The 20,648-nt window shown below is 45.0% G+C and overlaps 1 protein-coding gene and 1 long non-coding RNA gene across 2 annotated transcripts in view; both read right to left on the minus strand.

Moving 5' to 3' along the window:
• Nucleotides 1-20,648, minus strand: part of CD83 (CD83 molecule) — a 176,498-nt gene that overhangs the window by 34,230 nt on the left and 121,620 nt on the right. The gene's annotated exons all lie outside the window — the stretch shown is intronic.
• LOC145518253 (uncharacterized) lies at nucleotides 16,271-18,811 on the minus strand. The gene is made up of 4 exons (XR_014062781.1): nucleotides 18,703-18,811; nucleotides 18,346-18,439; nucleotides 16,777-16,840; nucleotides 16,271-16,350 (listed from the first exon to the last, which is right to left on the minus strand). It is a non-coding gene; the product is annotated as an uncharacterized LOC145518253 (long non-coding RNA).

Here is a 20,648-nt window from a genome sequence, read left to right on the forward strand (position 1 = left end):
CCAATAAATTTGATTACAAAAAAAAGCATAATCAAAATACAAATGAAAACTGACAGAAAAGTATTTGTAGCATAGATCATAAAGAACAAATATCTAATATTTTTTAAATTAAGGAAGGCCAAAAATCCAGTAGCAAAGTGGGTAAAAGACATGAATAGACAATCCATTAAATGAAATATAACATTCAAATATATGAAAGTGTAATCAATTTCACTGTTGATAAAAATGCATATGAAACCTACATTGAATAACATTTTTACCTGTCATGTTAGCAAACAAAAAAAATTCAAGACCTTAACAATACCCTCTGAGGGTGAGACTAAAGAAACAGGCACTCAGGAACACTGCTGATGGGCTTGTGATGTGGGACAACCTCTAAGGAGCGGAACTTGGGAAATACCTAACAAACTATGCATGTATTTACCCTTCCACCCAGCAATTCGTCTCTTAGAAATTTACTCCAAATAGATACCTCTAGCAATATAAAGATATGGATACTCAGAACCCACTGTATAGCACAGGGAACTATACTCAATATCGTGTAATAACCTATAATGGAAAAGATTCTGAAAAGAATATATATATGTATAAATATATATGTATGAATATATATATATATATATATCACTTTGCTGTATACCTGAAACTAACACAACATTGTAAATCAATTATACTTCAATGAAAAGAAACTACAGATACCCAAGGTTATACATTGCAGCATTATTTATCATCACAAAATATTGGAAACTCCCTAAATGCCCAAGCACAGGAGATTGGTTGAATTAAATATGGTACACACACAACAAGGTCCTGAGATATTACAAAATATGAGAAAGAGCTCTATGAGCAGAGACGGAATGATTTCCAGGAGATGTTATGAAGTGAAAAGGCAAAGTACAAAAGAACATGTGTCATCTGCTCTCTTCCATGTAAGAAATAAGGGAAATAATCATGTTTGAATATATCTGCTTCTCTTTACAAAAAGATGCACAGGAAGAACAATCCAAAAAGCAATGTAGCTGGTTTCCAAGGTGCACCAGGGCGGTGGGAGGTCCAGGGAGCGGCGGGGAGCGGTGAACTACAGCATGGAACTATGCTTCTCTGAGCCTTCCTTTCTATATAGTTCTGACTTTGGGTTGCCTTTCAGTGTTCTACATATCAAAACATAAAATGAGGTCAATCAGAAAGTTGAATACCTAGAACCCCTTTGCCCCTCTGGCCATACCCTGACTTTCCCCCAGGCTTGCCCAGCCCATGCAACACGATTCTGTATGTCAAATTTCTCTGGCCATAGGGACTGGCCCGGGGTCAGGCGCCCAACACAGAGTGAGCCAGTGGCCCACCATAAGCCTTTAGCTGCGGCTGTGTGAAGAGAAGCCACCTTCCTCTTTTTCACCGCACATGAGTCCAGGAAGCTGTAGGCCTGGAGTGACCGGCTACCACCTTGAAAGGAAGTCAAAACAGAAGATAGCAGAGCTGAGACCTAAGAGACCAATTTGTGGAAATCGTGTTCAAACGCCTGCTGTTTTTACTTAATGACGCCAACCATCAAGTGTTTGCCCGCGCCGGCTTGAGTTGGGTTTTCTGTCGCACGCATTCAGAGTCTCGACAGAGCACTGGTTGAAGGCTCTTGTTTGGCCTTCGAGGTGAAGAGAGAGTCTGAGATCATGCTGGGAGATGACAGCAAAAGTCGGGGCAACTCTCAGACCATCTGAGTCCAACTTCGGACTAGTTAGTGTGGTGGGTAGTCTTCACCACAGGCTCACGGAGGGAGAAAGTGGAGAGAAGTTTACGTCCAAGGTGTCAGGGAAGGCTGGAGCAGGAGAGCCCGGCTTCCTGCCCCCACGGCCACCTTGGGCAGTGAAGGGAGGCCCAGCACACGTCTGCGGGGGACACAGGATACGCTCTGAGGCCATCGTGGGAGGCCCTGAGGCTCCCACTGTGCTGAGAAGAGCTTCATGTGTGAGCTAAGTCGCTTCAGTCACGTCTGACTCGATGTGACCCTAGGGACCCGGATGAGCTTCATGGCAGAGCGCTAAGACCCACCTGCCCAGACAGACCTTTGGCATGTGGTGGACGCGGTGTTAACAGGAGCTGAATGAAGGCTCTGTGTCCCAGGCACCAGCCCGTCGGGTTGTGTGTGGAGGATACTCAGTCACTGGGGAATTGCTGACCGTGGTGGCCAGACCCGCAGACTTGGAGTTGAAGGGAGTGGGTTCAGACCCCAGCTCTTCCACTCCTTGGGGGCCCGCCGTATGTGAAGGGCGGGTAAGAATGATGCCCCAAGGAACCAAGGAACCGCCTGCCAGCAGCCCACAGGTCTCAACCCAGCCCTCAGGTGGTTTTAATCAGCCAGCACAGATTTTTTAAAATAAGTGGGCCAGTGTTGGAAACTGGGGTATCTTGCATTAAAAAAAAAAAAATCCAGTTGGTTTTTTTTTTGCTTTCTCTTAAAAATAAAGGAGCAAGATTTGGAAACACTGGTCAGAACGGTGAGGCACTGGCCCCTTCATCCAGTCATGAGAGGCTAACCCGCTCTCTGGTTTCCCTTCGCCAACCCCCATCCCCCCCACTGCAGCTGAACTGATGGTGGGTTCCGGCGACCACTCAGCATCTCACACGGCTGCTTGTCCCTGAGGCGGAGAACTGCTGCTCTGCACCGTGTGGTCCCTGAAGCGGGGAAGGGAAGGATTAGGAAAGAGACCCGTGTCCCTCTCATCCCACCACCTCCACTCCTGACCCCGTCTGCTTGCTGCTCACAGGTCTGAGTTCACAAGCACAATTGTACTAATAAATGCAAGTGGCTACATAAGGTTCATGGACTGAAGACAGGGAAGGGGAATTAGGACTCAAGTTCAAGTTCTGTTGGTTGAGATACAAAATCTAGAATGTCATCCCAGATAGGGGGGTTGGCAGGTAGACTAGTGGTGAGCTTGGGGGGTGTCGATGTGGGAACAGGGTCAAGGACAGAGGGAACAAGTTCAGAGGCAAGGACTCCAGCCTCTGGGCACCTGCTGGGAGAGCTACTGGTGCCCTTGGCATAAGTCCAGGTCAGGGCCTGGTCTCCTGGTGACGTAAACAGGTACAGCTGGCTGGGAGACAGGAAACCAGGTGGAACTTACAAAGGCTGGTGACGTTCTGGCGGGTTCTCATGTGGAACCCACAAGAGGCCAAGTTTGGCCTCTTCTCAGGAAGTTCCCTTGAATCTAGTTTTATACTTTGGCACAGGACAAAAAGTAAAAGTTCTCAGTGAGTTTGGGGAGAGGTCTATCAAAGCTTAATTAAGTGTCAACCAGAATCCCTAGCAGAGGAGCCACCAGTGTGGTTCATTACGGAGCTAATTCAACACAGAGTCCTGATTCTCAAACTCCGCTAATGTGACGGTCTCAGAAGATAGAACGCCTCCTACACCCCAAGGTATAATCATATACTTTATGTTCCTTTTTAGCCCATGATTTAAAACTCAGTGCAGCCCTGAGCTGATGTAGATGTACTAAGGATACAGGGTGATTCTGGGTGTCTTCAGTCACTCAGTAAACATTCATTAACTGAGCACCTTGAATGTGAAATCCATTGGGCTTAACCTGAGGGAGCCCACAAGGGTGGGTAAGACCCTTCCTTCGCCCTGGAGCAAATTATAAGCCACTCAGTCAGTCAAGTTCGAGACTGGCACCTGGAAACCAATAAGGTTTGGCGAGGCCTGTGCAAATTACCTACTTTGTGTCAGCCATGGGGCCCAAGGCCAGATAATGCCTCCTTTCAGTAAGCATTTCTTTGTATGAGTTTCTTAACCAGACTTCCTTTGCTGGGACCCTCTTAGAAATTTTTTTACCAGCACCTCGGATCTGCCACTGGCAATTCTACCTGAGGTTAGCAGTGCCTACATATCACCAAATTGAATTTTAAGAATAAAAAAATCATCTATTTCCATAATGGGATGTTTTTGGTGTTATATCTGAAACTGTCATAACACTGTTAATCAGCTATATCCCAATACAAAATAAAAAGTTAAAAAAAAAAAGCTACCAATTACTTAATACCTCATATTGCTGGACATGGTACTGGAAACGCTACATACATTTTCTGATCCAATTTGTACTGCAGCCCTGGGAGATCACTGGTACCATCCCCCTCTGTGCACTGAGGTTTGATAACATAGTTCCACCTAGGTTATTTCTGAAGGTCCTAAGATCTGTATGAAAATTTTGAAAGTAGAATCTGTTTTTTGTCTGAAGCCCTGTCCACACAAATCAGGTGTCTCTTGTTCCCCCACCCCCACCCCACCCCACAACACCTTTCAGTACAGGGATGCTGCCAGGGGTTGGCAACCGGGCTTCCTGGGGTAGCATCTTGGCATCAGTTAGCCATCCCAGGACCATGACCCCCAAAGCGAACTTGCGACTTTTCACTCCTCCTCCCTCCCTTCCTGCGAGAGGAACCAAAAGAAGAACTCGCACAGACCGTCATGGGTCTTGTCATGCGGCATTCTGACACTCGGCCACTGTTGGGGGTTTTGGGAGGGGAAGTAACACTGACATCACAGGAACATAGAACCAAAAAAGGCCTGAAGGGCTCACTTTGTCCAGGCACCTCTGTGATCTGAAACACAGCTCTCTCCCGGAAGAGTCAGAAATGAATACTGTACCTCTTCCAGTAACTTCTGCTGACGTTGTAACTCCCAAATAGAGAAGATTTTCATCCAGTTCAAGTTCTTATTTAATTTTGGTCTACTATGATTTTGTTTATCCAGGAAGATGAACTAGTCAGCATTAGTCCTATTACAAACCTCCAAAATCTTAAAGATAATGTAGTTATCAGTCTTTTCAAGTCAGCTATACCTGTGTTCTCCACTATAGGTTCTTATCTGTGCTGTTTGCAATTTTTCAACTGGTTGTTGTTTTCTTTTTTCCAAATATGTGACTGTGGCAGATTGAATTATGGTTTTCCATTCTTCACTCTTTCCCAGTTATATAGAATTATATATCCATGACCTTTGCCATGTGACTTGCAGTCAATGAAAACCAGTGTAGAGTATTTCCTCACCCTGTTTTATTTTGTTTATTTATCTTTGGCTGTGCTGGGTCTTCATTGCTGCAAGGGCTTTTTTCTAGCTGCAGAGAGCAGGGCTACTCTCTAGTTGCAGTTCCCAGACTCTAGAGCACAGCTCAATATTTGCGGTGTACGGGCTTAGTTGCTCTGAGGCATGTGGGATCTTCCCCAGACCAGGGTTCAAACTCATGTCTCCTGCAATGGCAGCTGGATTCTTTACCACGGAGCCACCAGGGAAGCCCTCCTCACCCCACTGATATTTGGCTTGGTCACATGAGTTGTTTTGGATGACAGAATGTTAGGGGAAATAATGTAGCAGAAGCTTCAGATGTGTTTGCCTGACTTGAGTTGGCCTCTTGTGTTTCTGCTGTAACCACAAGAAGAACATGCCCCAGGCAGTGCCAGTCCCAGAAAGAGAGAGAGAAAGGAGGCCCAAAGTGGAGATATGACCCAACCGAGTCCAACCAAGATCAGCTGAGCCTCAGCCACCCTGCAGACCTGTGAGCAAGAAAAATAAACGTCTGTGATGCAAGTCACTGAGATTTGGGGGCTTATTCTTTATTCAACAGTATCTAAGCAGTAAGGTCTAATCCACACTATAGCCAGATTACAACCTGATCCTTGCATGGTATAACCTTTAAGACCACCTCTTTCTGGATGAACCTAGAGCCTGTTATAAAGAGTGAAGTAAGTCAGAAAGAGAAAAACAAATATCGTATATTAACGCATATATATGGAATCTAGAAAAACAGTCCTGATGAACCTATCTGCAGGGCAAATAGTCATAGAGAAAAGATTTGTGGACACACCGAAGGAAGGAGAGGGTGGGACAAATTGAGAGAGTAGCACTGAAATATATACATTACCATGCGTAAAACAGATAGCTAATGGGAAGTTGCTGTGTAGCGCAGGAGGCTCAGCCTGGTGCCCTGTGACATCCTAGAAGGGTGGGATCCAGTGGGAGAGGGGAGGGAGGTTCAAAAGGGAGGGGACATGTCTATACCTATGGCTGACTCATGTTGATGTCTGGCAGAAACTGGCATACCTTTATAAAACAATTATCCTTCAATTAAAAATAAATGTATTAAAAAAAAAAAACAACTAGTCACCAGAAGGCAGAATCCTAGAGAAAAGAAAAGAAAAAGACCACCTGTTTCATGAAAACTTCTCTGGCTATTTCAGACCCTCTACGACTTGACCACAAAACCCTTCTTTTTTGTGTCCTATATTCTGGCACCTGTTTTATATTCAGTATAACACGTTCTAGAACTCAGTCTGATGCATTATTTAATAACTGCAAATTTGAAATCTTCTCAATAAGACTGTAAAGTCATTGAGAACAGAGATCATATGAATAAAGTATAGGCAATGAAACTCGTAATTACATATATTCTGCAATGCCGCCACCCATGCTTGTCTGAATAAGTCTCCCAATATTTACTTAAAAACACACCGTTATCATATATACAGGGGAGCAGCAAAAGGCTTTACACACAGGGGCCATAAGAGTGAAAAAGTGAAAGTGTTAGTCGCTCCGTCGTGTCCAACTCTTTGCACCCCCATGGACTACAGCGCATCGGGTTCCTCTGTCCATGGAATTCTCCAGGCAAGAATACTGGAGTGGGTTGCCAGGCCCTTCTCTGGGGGATCTTCCTCACACAGGGATCTAACCTGGGTCTCCAGCAATGTAGGCAGATTCTTTACCGTCTGAGCCACGAGGGAAGCCCCCAGCCATAAAAGGCCTTCAAATATTTATGAAATGTTCACAGGAAAGGCAAATGTGATTGAGTTTTTGTCAATCAGGTAAATATTTCTGAGTTACTAACATTCAGTTTCGTATGTTTTGTCTTCTTTTGACAATCTTCAATTATCAGTTCCACAAGATATTGAAAGTAAAAGTTTTCATTTCCCATTCTAAATAAATTAACAAAAATACAAGTGAGCCAGACAAGTTACCTAATTAAAATCTACAAAGTAAAACCTGTGAAAAGTTCATAGTCACTCCCAATGTTACCATTCTAAATGTCTCAGTTTTCTTAATAAAACATATTTTGTGTATGAGAGCTAATAATCCTTGATTTTCATATTCTATATTTCAGAGCAGAAACAGTTCTTCAGAATCATATTTTTTTCATAGCTTAGTTTTCAACAGAGGGTAGTTCCTCTTTTTATTTATATAAGCAGAAAGACTTGCTTTATATTGAAGAACTCAATGAACTGGGTTTCTTAAGGTACATATTTACTTTGCATATACAGGAATTTTCCAGGTGACTGGTTGAATTACTACATTCTCATGGTACATTGATCTGGAGTTTAAAAAAACATACTGAACAATAGAAAAGGTTATCTTTTCTTTCCATCTACGTACATAACTATCAAAGCATCACATCTGATGCTGCCAGAAATTATAAGACAAAATGAATGCTGCTCCTTCAATTCAGTCACATCATCCAATTATCCTGAGTTGCCAATGCTTAAAACTGTGCTGAGAATCTTTTTTGTGTGTGATTCCCTTCAAAGCCGGCTGTACATTTTAAAAATATTGTTAAAAAGCAGCAAATCTCTGAATTTGAGAATGAGTATAATTTTGGAAACAGGAAAATTCATTTGGAAGCAAGTTTTGTGAAAGAGAAGAGCAGCCGGGCTGAGTAACATAAAGAAGAAATTCAAATTTGCCCATAATCTCAAAACCCAGGGACAACCACCATCAACACACTGGTATGTTTTCTCCCAGCAAGTTTTTTATGTATATATTTTCACACAAATGGGATATACCATACGTACAGCTGGGACTTCCACCCACTTTTTTGTTCTCCAGTCAATATTCCATTATTTCATGAGGTTTAGGGAAGCTAAGTAACAGACAAACAGTAATACTTCAGACAGTGTTCCAACTTCTTTCAAAATGTGTAGAGGCTGAAAAAAGCGAACAGTTACACACAAAAAAAGATATTTGTCTGATTTCCTATTCCCTGTGCCTTGGTGATGCTATCTTGCAAGAATAATATTTGGGCGTACCACCATGATTAATGACAAGTGAGAGAGAAACCAAGAGTGACAGAGAAGAAAATGTTGTGGTTTTGACAAAGAATACAGAGAATGTGATGTCTGCCCAAGTCCATCATTTGTGTAGACAGTATCGCCGGGGGAGAAGGGGCCTGGAGCAAGAATATGGCTTTAATTAAATCACACAAGTTTATTTCCTATGCTCAACAATGGAGTAAAATCTCTTAAATTGGAAGAAATATCACTTGCAACAGAAATCAGAGAAGCTAGAACAACAGCCTTCATTTATCAGGTCTTCCCCCAAAGTAAGAGGAAGCATAACTATGCCACATGTAAGCACTGCTTTCTGGCCCACAAACCAAAGCCTGGTTTTCAAACCCAACTACCGAGTCCAGGGTGACCCACTAGGCACTTGGGTCTAGCTCTAGGAAGGGGGAAGCTGTCTCAGACTCTCTCCATCTGGACTGTGTTCTGTAGTCTTAGAAATAAGATCTGAGAGTAACCACCCAACAGAAGGTCCTGAGAAAGAAATGCCCTGTCTTGTTCCCCAACAAGGCATTGCAATCTTCACACTCGAGTTGAAATGCCCAAAAATCCCCTCTTTGTCCCATTTTTTTGCTCAAAAACATTTCTTTGTCCATAAAGTCAGGTTAGCCTGGTGGAGAGGGTGTCAGCTTTAAAATTCAAGTCTCTCCATTCCTCTCTTCTGAACTCGGTCAACTTTGGACAGCGACTTCATTTGCCTCAACATCAACTTCCCTACCTGTGATGAAGGTGAAGTTCTCAGAGTATAAAATTATGCCCTAAAAAAAAAAAAAAATTGGGGAAGATTTTCTGCAGCCAGGTTATCCCAGTGTAACCAAGATAAAATCCTGTCAGTGAAGGATTGGTCAAGAGGGTTGGTCATTGACCCATGTGGTTCCAGAAAGAGCCCTGACCCTTGCCCCTCCCCAGTCCATCTGGAACTAAGCCCAGAGAGGAAAGACAATGGACAACCCAATGAGTTTGAAAGACCCCAGAACACATGTAAAACCTTCGCAGCTCATAAGACCTCAAAATCCCCCATGCCCAGCCTGATGGGAAAAAATACAGCAGAAATTAATAGGGGGCAAATCAAGGAAGAAATTATAGCTTGATATTTTCTGCACCAATGGCCAATACTTTGGCCACCTGAAGTGAAGAGCTGACTCATTGGGAAAGACCTCAGTGCTAGAAAAGATTGAGGGCAAAAGGAGAAGAGGGTGGCAGAGGATGAGATGGTTAGATAACAGCACTGACTCAATGGACGTGAATTTCAGCAACTTCCAAATTCCGGGAGATAGTGAAGGACAGAGGAGCTTGGCATGCTGCAGTCCACGGGGTCACAAAGAGTCAGACATAATGTAGTGACTGAACAACAACAACAAAATTTTCTGCAATCTAGAGAAAGGCAAAAGAGTGCCTGAGAGGGAGCCAGATCCAAAGGGCCTCATCAGAATGAGGTACCGAAGACAGCGCCATATACATCACCTTTCAGAGGCCAGGTGTGAATAAGGGCACATGAGAATATCCCATGCTGACAGGTGATAACCCACCAGATCCCACTCTACCAGCCCCCACCCTAAAGTGACTCAGACTAAGTTACTGCAACTCTTTGGAATGGGAGTACTAAACAGAAAGTGAAGTAGAAATTGGGTACAGTCATGAAAAGTTGTATTTGTTTGCAAAGCCTGAAATGAGGACTCGATATATGAATTACACATAAAGGGCCTGTGTCCATGGTAGTTACACAACACATTCTAAAGTGTTTCCATGATTACTATTGACTAATTATATTTCAGTCTGCCAGAGAAGTGGAGGCACTAACTTTGAGCGCTGAAAACAAGGGCAGAGCATAAATGTCAGAGAGCTATTTGTTTTTCTCTAGAAAAAGACAGTTGAGAGAGCCCTGTACTCCACACCCTCCCACTTAGAGTAGACTTTATTAGTCATCAGTCAGCATTCACACTCTTTGCCCACACCTCACCACGGGGCTATTTCTCCCCATCTCCTTGATTTTGGGTGGGGCCACATGTCGTGCTTTGACCAATGGAATATGGTGAACATGGTAGCACGCCAGTGCTACAAAGAGGCTCTAAGAGTCGTTGTGTCTTTTTCCTTGCTGTCTTGCATCCCCGCCTTCCTGCATGAGAAAATGATGCCCCAGGTGGCCACTGTCCCTCCAGCTCGGGTATCCAAATGAAAAACACAGAGAGCAGACCTGAACCTGACCTGAAGCTTGAAGCCAAGCCTAGCCAAGTTCAATGGAGTCCTGCAAGTTCAGGCGAGACACAGCTGAGCCTCGGCTGACCTCAAGTCCCATGACGGAGAAATCAGTATTTACTTTCATAAGCCATTAAAATTGGAGGTTGTTAACTGCAGAAAAATCTAATACCCCAGCAATTAAGACAACACTTCAGCATTTCAAAGTAAAGGGAGGAAAGATAGGAGGTGAAACAAGGGCAAGAAAACAGCCTTTCGAAATGAAGCAGTTACCTTTTCAGGAATCTTGTCCAGCAACGGTAATGTGAGATGGAACAGCAGCATAGCTGGTAAAGCAGGGGGTGGGGGAGGAGAGAAACAGAACCCTAAAAATGTCTGTGAGCCTTTGAGACCCCTAAGAGAAGGATGAGTTCAAGGACACACCTTTTTTCACCCTCAGATTCTCTCCTCCATTAATTCTCTCCATTTTAAGGAATTTAACTCCCTCTGAGCATTCAGCTTGGTACATAAACTTTAATGACTTGCAGTGACTTCTACTAGAGTTCTTATATCTATTTAAAATGCAGTAGGATATACGCTTACTATTGATTTGGGTTCGAGATTTGAATTGTTCTTGTATAGGTATTTGTCAAAGAACAGATGTTTTCTCCATGTGTCATTTGAGATGGGTTAAGGATGCCCAGGAGGAAATGGTTTATATAGAGGTCTCTCCCTGAGCAGACAGGTTAGTTATAAATTGCTCTGTGGTTTTTTCCTAACCCTGTAATGGCTGGAGTAAAACCTAGCAGCTGAACAGTTAACCCATTTATTTAATTTGATTTTGATTTTTCCATTAAGCTCTCATGATTTATTTAAATAGGTTCTGAAATACCAAATTGAAATGTGAAGAATTTGGCATGCAGGGGGGATTAAGAACCAAAATATGAATTGAATGAAATCCATTTTGCAAATCTCCAGACCTGTCCAATAAATCGCTGGGGAGACCTGCACAGAATTACTCCTTAAGTGGTTTTGAGCATCAATATTACATCTGTGTTTCTTAACACATGGGCTTCAAGGAACAGCTTCCCTCTTGGGGCTCTGCTTCAAAACTTACAATTAAAGCCCAAAGCTAGCCAAGGTGTAAACCTTAAAGTCTGCCCTAGAAACTTCCAGAATCTCTGCTCCAGACCCTTCTGATACCAGATCCACCTCAACGGGGACCTTCTCCATAACAGCTTCATCCCACCCTCCCTCCAGCGGCAGCCCTGGACTAACCCACTCTCTGCGCTCATCTTTCCAAGGCACACATGTGAGCACATGTTAGCTTCCCCGCTAACATCCATTGTTTCCATCTGGCCAATCACACTTTAGGCCACCTTTCCTGGCCCAGGCCCCCTCCCTTCCTGCACACAACCTAAGCAGCAAAGGTACTGAATGGCTTGCCCCTTCTCCTTCCCCATCCTTTATAAATCCAGCCCTGTGTTTGCATAGAGGCAACATGGAGTGGTGGTTCAGAGCAAGTGTCTGAGGTCAAGGTGCCCTGGATCTATTTATTTATTTTTATTTATTTGTTGATTTATTTTGGCTGCACTGAGTTTTCATTGCTATGCATGTGTTTTCTCTAGATGCCGTGAGCTGGGACTCTCTCTAGTTGTGGTGTGTGGGCTTCTCTTGCTGTGGAGTATGGGCTCTAGGGAGTAGAGTCGGTAGCTGTGGCACATGGGCTTAGTGGCTCCGTGGCATGTGGAATCTTCCTGTACCAGGGATCGAACCCCTGTCCCCTGAGTTGGTAGGTGGATTCTTAACCACTGGATCCCAGGGAAGTCCTGCCTTGGATTTAAAATCTGGCTCCACTCTCTTTTACTGGTGAGACCTTGGACCCATCATTTGACCATCATCTGTAAAATAAGGATAATAATAGTATTCACCGCACAGTGTGGTTTGAAGGAAACACAAAAGCTGGCACATGATAAACCCTCGACTGCTGACTGCGGCTAACACTCTTCCTCTGAGGGTGATGCCCCTTACTCAACGCACCGAGATTTACTGGGTGCTGCCCATAGGCCACGTACTGTGTGCGATGCTGGGACTGCAGTGTTGAGAAGGTGCAGACCCAGTCCTGGGAGATCTTGCAGGCTGGTAGGTAGAGGAGCAAATGCTAAAAGCATGGAGGAGCTACCGCAGGATTAACTGAAGGGTGAGCTGAAGGTGTTCAACCAAGCTTGGCTCCAGCCAAGGAAGCTTGCGGAAGAAGTGAGGAGGTACATGTCTAGGGACTGGTTTATGATGTTGACCCAAATAGAATGTGAAAGAGGAGAGAGAGAGAGGGAGACAGAGCAGGAAGGCAGGTCTGGCTTAGGAAGAATCTCAGGCCAGAGGCAGTAAGATGCGATTTTCCTGAAGCAAATAGGCAGTGATACCATCAAATTTCCTTCTTCTAAAGCTCTCAAGAGATGGGAAACGGGGGTGGGGGAAGGGGGCTTCCCAAGTGGCTCAGTGATAAAGAATCTGCCAAGGCCGGAGACACGGATTCGATCCATGGTCCAGAAAGAGCCCAAATGCCATGGAACAGCTAAGCCTGTGTGCCACAACTGAGTGAGTGAAAGTCGCTCAGTCGTGTCCAACTCTTTGCAACCCCATGGACTATACAGTCCAGGGAATTCTCCAGGCCAGAACACTGGAGTGGGTAGCCTTTCCCTTCTCCAGGGGATCTACCCAACCCAGGGATCGAACCCAGGTCTCCCGCACTGCAGGCGGATTCTTCACCAGCTGAGCCACAAGGGAAGCCCACAACTATTGAGCCTGTGCTCTAAGGCCTGGGAACCACAACTATGGAGCCCACGAGCTGCAACTACTAAAGCCCAAGTGCGCTAGAGCCCATGCTCCACAAGAGAAGACTCCACAATGAGAAGCCCATGCACCGAAGCTAGAGAGTAGCCCTCGCTCACTGCAGCTAGAGAAAAGTCTGCACAGCAAGGAAGACCCAGTACACTCTAATAAATAAATAAAAGGTCGGGATGTGGGACTAGTGAGGTTTCCTTTGTGCAAACTTGGTACACACCTCAGGTTCAGAGCTTGGGCTCTGGCATGATTACAGCATGTGATTTCTCCCCTTGTCAACTGAAATCCTCACGGGTAGGAGCTTTAGGGATTTTTGGACCAAGGATGCACAGAAAACCGTGGGTATTCTGAATAGGAGATAAGAGGCTGAGTTGCTCTGTCTTGTCAGGAAAACAGGATGAGAGCACGGTTGCGGGATGAGTGAGGACACACGTGTGTGCTGAGCTGAGAGATAAGCCAGGGTCCCCTGAAAGTGCTGAGCCTGGAGAGAAATTGATCGAGAGGTGTGGCCAGCGGTTTCTCACGGCAGCCACTCTGTGTGTCTGCGGAAGTGTAACAGCGGAGAGAGGCGAGTGCTGGCTGGGAAAGTGAGCTATTTGAACAGAAAATGCCCAACCTGAAACCAGGTCAGCTCCAAGCTCCTGGGGTCACTTATCGGGTCATATGCCAAGACCTGCAATGGGGCAGTACATGGATTTCTGAAAGAACTACCTGCATGGCTGAAGCTGTTTTTCCCTTTTTGAATTTACTCTGATACCCAGAAATCTAGAAGCATCATCATCACCATTATAGCGGAAGCATTTTCTGAGTGCATGTTAGGTGACTGATATTGTTCTTAGTGTTTTTCATTTCTTCATTTGTTCCTCATGTCATCTCTGGGCAAGAGATTCTATTAAATTTCTTATTTCATCAAGAAGAAAACCAATGCACAGAAATGTCAAGTTAATTGGTTAGTCAACAGATTTGTTCAAGTTTTACATAACATCATAATATAAAACCCAAACGAACTTTTTGGCCACCCCAATACATGCCCAGTGCCACACGGCAGCCTGGTTCTAGGGCTCACACGTTTGATCACTGTGATGCACTGCCTCAGAGAACTTGGACCCATGTTCTTTTTACCTCTGCAGCCCCAGTGTCTGTGTTAGAGTGCACAGAGGTGTGCGCTGAGTTTTCATTCGAATGAAAGATTGAACAAACAGAACCTCATGTGCCAAGAGATCTGCAGCCTTTGGGTAGCCCTTAGCCAGGCTGACACAAAACTGTGATTTAAGTGGTGGGATGGCTCAGATGGTAAAGAATGGCTCAGATGGTCTGCCTGTAATGCAGGAGACCCGAGTTCGATCCCTGGGTCAGGAAGATCCCCTGGAGAAGGGGATGGCTATCCTTTCCAGTATTCTTGCCTGGAGAACTCCATGGACAGAGAAGCCTGGTAGCTACAGTCCATAGGGTCACAAAGAATTGGACACGACTGAGCAACTAACACAACAGGGCCTTGGTCCCAAGACATCAAGTCCATCTCCTATCACCCTGCTTTTGAATCTGGGGAGTTTGTTTTGGTTTATGTTTGCCCTGGGGGCTTTGAGGACCCATTTATTAAAAAGAGGGGAGGGTGGCAGTGCCAAGGAAGGCTGAGGACTGATTTACTCGCCCCCACCCCCCTGCCCCCCACCCCCCACCCTCCTGCCCCCCACCCCCCACCCCAACTTGCACTAGTGTTAGAATGCAAACAGCGCCCCCTGTGGTCAGCATGGTGGTGGCAGCTGGGACCATCTTCAGAGCACTCTCGCTTTCTGCCCACTGTGCTGGGCAGAGATAGAGAATGTGATGTAGAAGTCAGGCCTCAGGGTCTCTTTACTCCTCCACCCTAGAAAGACCTCCACCCAGCATCCACTTTGGAGACCTGGGGGTTCAACTTTTACTTTCAGAGGAAACTGGCATTTCTTGGGTTTAGAGGCCTCAATCAGAGGAATGTCACTTCCAAAACTTTTCCACTCAACGTCCAGGTCCTCTGACCTCACTGTCAGAGGAGGAGACCCTTGCTGATGGGGAGGGTTAGTCAGGGTCATCTGGAAAGCTGGGGAATGGGAGCACTCATCAGAGAAGATGAATTTCCAAGTCGATAAAAGACAGAAAGGGACTTTTTTTTTTTGGCCACTCATACAGCATGTAGGGGCGGGGGGGTGGGGGCAGGGTGGCCTTCCCTGGTGGCTCAGACAGTAAAGAATCTGCCTGAAATGCAGGAGACCTGGGTTTGATCCCTGGGTCGGGAAGATCCCCTGGAGAAAGAAATGGCAACTCACTCCAGTATTCTTGCTTAGGAAATCCCATGGACAGAGAAGCCTGGAGAGCTATAGTCCATAGGGTCACAAAGAGTCAGACACAACTGAGCCACTAACACTTTCACTTTTCACAATGTGTGGGATCTTCGTTCCTCAACCAGCAATTGAACCAGCACCTCCTACAGTGGCAGCACGGAGTCCTAACCACTGGCCCACCAGGGAAGTCAGAGAAAGGAACTTATATAAGGAAGGCAACCAGCACTCAGCAAATGGGAGGCTTGCTGTCCCCATCTGCTTCCTCCAGCCTCCACTCAACTCCTGTATGACTTTCTCACCCGCGGGCACTGGGATCCATGTGCACAGAAATGTATGTGTGACCCAGGTGTGCTGTATAAGGGATTCGCCCTTTAAACTCCTCTCCTACTCCACCTACTCCATAGGCCTGGACAGTATTTTTCATTCCAGATTGCCCCCACCTCTTGGTCTTTCCCACAAGACTTCCTAGTGGACAGTATTCCTGCTCCCACTGTCATAGACCTCACGGTCCCTTCGATGTCCTTGCCGTGCTGCCAATGGCTTTATTAGCGATTTCACAAAAGATCCCCTTAAAAAATTCTTGCTAATGACTCAGTAATGGTTTAATGGTTTTCAAAGGATTATAGAAAATGCTAATCACTGTCTACTGTCAGGTCTTAATCTCATTTACTTCCTTTGAGTGTTCGGTCTGACAATCAACAACGATAATTACCATGATAACAACACTTGACATTTTTAAAGCCATTTATGTTACTTCAAGTAATCCTCACAAAAACTTGGCGAGATAGTATTTTTCTCTGAGGAACCAGGCTCAGGAAAATTAAGTAACCTACCTAAGGTCACACAGCTAATAAATTGTAGAACTGAGACTCAGCTGGGATTTCCAAGGCAAGTTCTTTTTTCCAACACTGCACTGCAGGATAAAATGAAGAGTAAACATGTTATCCAGGTTGTGTCCTATTTTTAAAATTGTGGACAGTTTTCATTTATAAAAAGAGAGAGAGAATGGAACAGTGGCATATTGGAACCAGTTCCTACTATCAGCTCCAAAGACCTGAGTATTAAATATTTAGGAATTTTGGAAGCTTGTTAAACCCTTGGCAGATTAAAATAGGTCGTGGTGGTGTACTTCCCTGGTGGTACAGGGGTTGAGAATCCCCCGGTCAATGTGGGGGACACAGGCTTGATCCCTGGTCCAGGAAGACCCCACATGCCTCAGTGCAGCTGAGCCCACACACCACAACTTTCCTGGAAGAAAATGTGACCCAGCTTGTGACAGTCTCCTGTGTGGTTTAAAAAGGAAAACAAACTGGGGAAAAGTAGTAGAAACCTCACTTACATGCATTGATCATTCCCACGGTTCAGAAGTAATTTTCCTTTGAAGCAAATATTCTCCCTGTGACCTTTTATACAATGGGAAATGAAATTATAGAGTGGTATTTTTGAACAGACACATTTCAAGACATTAAATCTAGCGTGTGTATAGATATGTGTACATGTATGTATGGGTGTATGTCTGTGTGGGTATGTATATGTGTGTATGTATGTGTGTGTGTCTGTGTATTGGGGGGGTATGTGTATGTGTGCGTTTATGTATGGGCATGTGTTTATGTCTGTGTGTATGTCTGAGTGGGTCTGTATATGTGTGTGTGCATGTATGCGTGTGTGTGTGTGCACGCGTTAGTTTTTCCTACTGGTCTCCTCAGAACACTTCCTTTAGCCTAATGGTTCCCAACTGGTCTGCTCAGTTAGAGTTCCAGAGGAAAGGGAGTGGAAAACCTGATCCTCAGGCTGTAGCCCAAGGATCAGTTAAAATCAAATCAGACTCCCTGGGGAGGTACCCAGGATCAGCATTCTTCTGGCCCCCGCCCGCCCAGGTGATTTAAATGTTTAAGCAGAGTAAAGAACTGATTAAGTTAATGATCTTACTTAAAACTGCAGGAAAAAGATAGACGTGATAAAAATGGCAACACTTTCCTTTGCCGTAACCTCACAAACTCAGGACCTTAAGACGGTGGTCCCAACGTGGCAAAGTCAGACCTGATGGAGTCTGAAGAGTCCCTGAAAGAGGACTCTGCAGGAAAAAAAATGCTGAGAGAGGCACTCCAGGAGCTTAAATAGGGCCTTCCTGGTTTTAAGATGTCAAAGAACCCAGAGTAGCTCCACCTCAGAAACCCCCTGTGTGGCTGGTGGGGAAACTTCTGCCCTGTGGCCTGGGGGAGGGGCGCAGGCAGCAGCTGGGCAGGTTTTCACATCCCTGCAGACCAGGGTGCTGTTTGGTTGTTGAGGGAGATGGTCACTAACACCTGTGCTGTGCTGTGCTGAGTCGCTCAGTCGTGTCTGACTCTTTGCCACCCCGCGGACTGTAGCCAGCCAGGCTCCTCTGTCCATGGGATTCTCTAGGCAAGAATACTGGAGTGGGTTGCCGTGCCCTCCTCCAGGGGATCCTCCCGACCCAGGGATCAAACCCGTGTCTCTTATGTCTCCTGCATAGGCAGGCGGGTTCTTTACCGCTGACACCACCTGGAAAGCCAGTCACTCACACATATGCAGTATCTATTCCTCGCCAGACGCTATATTCAAAGTCCATTAATCTTCTCAATAACCTGTGAGATAAATACTATCCTCATCTTTATTTGACAGATGAGGACACTGAGGCTCAGAGAGGGTAAGTAGCTTGCCCAAGATTATTCATATGGAAACTGATAGAGCCAAGATTCAAATCCTATCTGTGCTTTTCCCTGCTGGGCATTTAGGGTGTCGGGCTCCTGGCCAGATGAGGCTAGAGATGGAGCAAGACAGAGCTCCGCTCTCGGGATGGGCCAGGGCCTGTGCCGTCAGTTAGGACAGTGTTAGTAAATTCATTCTAAAATACAGCACCCATCGTCTTTAGATATAATTCACCTACCATAAAATTCACCCTGTAAAATTCAGGGGGTTTTAGTGTATTCACGAAGTTGTGCCATCATCACTGCTGTCTCATTCCAGAACACTTCTGTCACCTTAAAAAGAAACACATACCCAGTGAAACTAGTCACTCACCACCCCTCCCGCCTCACAGACTCATAGCCCTGGCAATCAGCCTGCTTTCTGCCTCTATGGGTTGGTCCCGCCTGGATGTTTCAGGTAACGGAATCATACAACCTGGGGTCAAACTCAACTCTCCTTGTCAACCTTCTCTAAATGCCTCCCACCTTTAATTTATCCTTGTTTCTTCTTGGGATGTTTTGCCATAGTTTATACAAACATTATGATGGTTTACTACCTTAAAATTTCTCTTAAAATGTGCTCAGAGACCAATGATTCCTCTCTTTTTCTGTTCCTGCAACCCTGGACGCTTGCATCTGAGCTCAAGGCTTGAGGCTGAAGTTGAGCTAAGAAAAATATCAAAGAATCAGAACAACAGAGGTGGGATGAATTGGGAGACTAACATTGACGTATATCCTCTGGAGTAGGAAATGGCAACCCACTCTAGTATTCTTACCTGGAGAATTCCATGAACAAAGGAGTCTGGTGGGCTACAGTCTATGGGGTTGCAGAGTCACACATGACTGAGCAACTAACACACACACACACACACACACACACATACCTTCGTGTATCCAGCTAGCTGCTAATTACAAAGCCTACAGGTTATGATGAAAAAATATACATAATGTAATATTTAAATAACACATAAAAATGTGTGTTATGTTAGGCTTGTGTAAAAAACGTTGATGTAAATAAAAAATACTTAAAGGATATTTACCAGAATGAACTGGGGCTTCCCTGATAGTTCAGTTGGTAAAGAATCTGCCTGCAATGTGGGAGGCCCCAGTTTGATTCCTGGGTCGGGAAGATCTGCTGGAGAAGGGAAAAGTTCCCCACTCCGGTATTCTTGGGCTTCCCTGGTGGCTCAGCTGGTAAAGAATCCGCCTGCAGTGCGGGAGACCTGGGTTTAATCCCTCGGTTGGGAAGATCCCCTGGAGAAGGGAAAGGCTACCCACTCCAGTATTCTGGCCTGGAGTATTCCATGGACTATATAGTCCATGGGGTCAAAAAGAGTCAGACATGACTAAGCGACTTTCACCAAAATGAACTATTTAAATTATTTTAAAAATTTACATCCTCTAATCTAGTCTTCCTTTATCTAGTCCAAATCATTTCAGTGTCTATCATCTCACAAACCAAAGATTCTTAAAAACCAGGAGTATGGGACTTCCCTGGTGGTCCAGTGGTTAAGACTTCACCTCCTAATGCAGCAGGTACGCATTAAATTCCCGGTCAGGGAAGCTGAGATCCCACATGCCTCGTGGCCAAAAAACCAAAGCACAAAACAGAAGCAATACAGTAACAAATTCAATAAAGACTTTAAGAATGGTCCACATCAAAAAAAAGAAAAAGAATCTTTGAAAAAAAAATAAATCAAGAGGGCTTTCCATCAGCCTACCCTCCTACTTCTTTGGGGGAATTCTGTGGTTTATCTTTCGACAAGAGTCGAATGCTGGGAAGAGCTGAGCCCATGTCCGGTTTGTTCACTGAATGTATCCTATGAGCTTTAAACAATCCCTTTGGCTTTTTTGGGAGCAGAGATGGAACTAGGGAAATGAGCAGATGTATCTGAGTCATACTGAGAATTTCCCTTTTCATGAGGAATTACCATGATAACTTTTTTAAGCTCCAAAGAAATTCACTTCCTTCTTCCTTCCACCAGCTGCTTGTCATGCATTTCCCATAGTCCTGATTTCACTCCTGCCCCACCAATCACAACCAGGCCTAGCTTGGGAGAGTTGAAGGCATCTTCCTTCCTCTGATTGAGGACAAAAAAGCCACAGCGTGGACATCAGATCGGGGTGGATTTCAAGCCTCTCTAGACTGGAAACTTTCGATGAGCCTACACTCCTCTTCAAGTGCCAATAAAGCTACTAACTTGGAGGGTGGGAAAGCATCTAAATGAAGTCCTTTAGCTCACACTATGCTTGCACCTTGGAAGGAAAGTTATGAAAAACCTAGGCAGTGTATTAAAAATGAGAGACATCACTTTGCCAGCAAAGGTCCACATAGTCAAAGCTATGTTTTTTTTCCAGCAGTCGTGTACAGATTTGAGAGTTGGACCATAAAGAAGGCTGAGTGCCAAAGAACTGATGCTTTAGAATTGTGGTGCTGGAGAAGATTCTTGAGAGACCCTTGGACTGTAAGGAGATCAAACCAGTCAGTCCTAAAGGAAATTAA

Source organism: Giraffa tippelskirchi, chromosome 8, assembly GCF_054371585.1.
Source record: "Giraffa tippelskirchi isolate mGirTip1 chromosome 8, T2T-mGirTip1v1.2.pri, whole genome shotgun sequence".
NCBI lineage: Eukaryota > Metazoa > Chordata > Mammalia > Artiodactyla > Giraffidae > Giraffa > Giraffa tippelskirchi.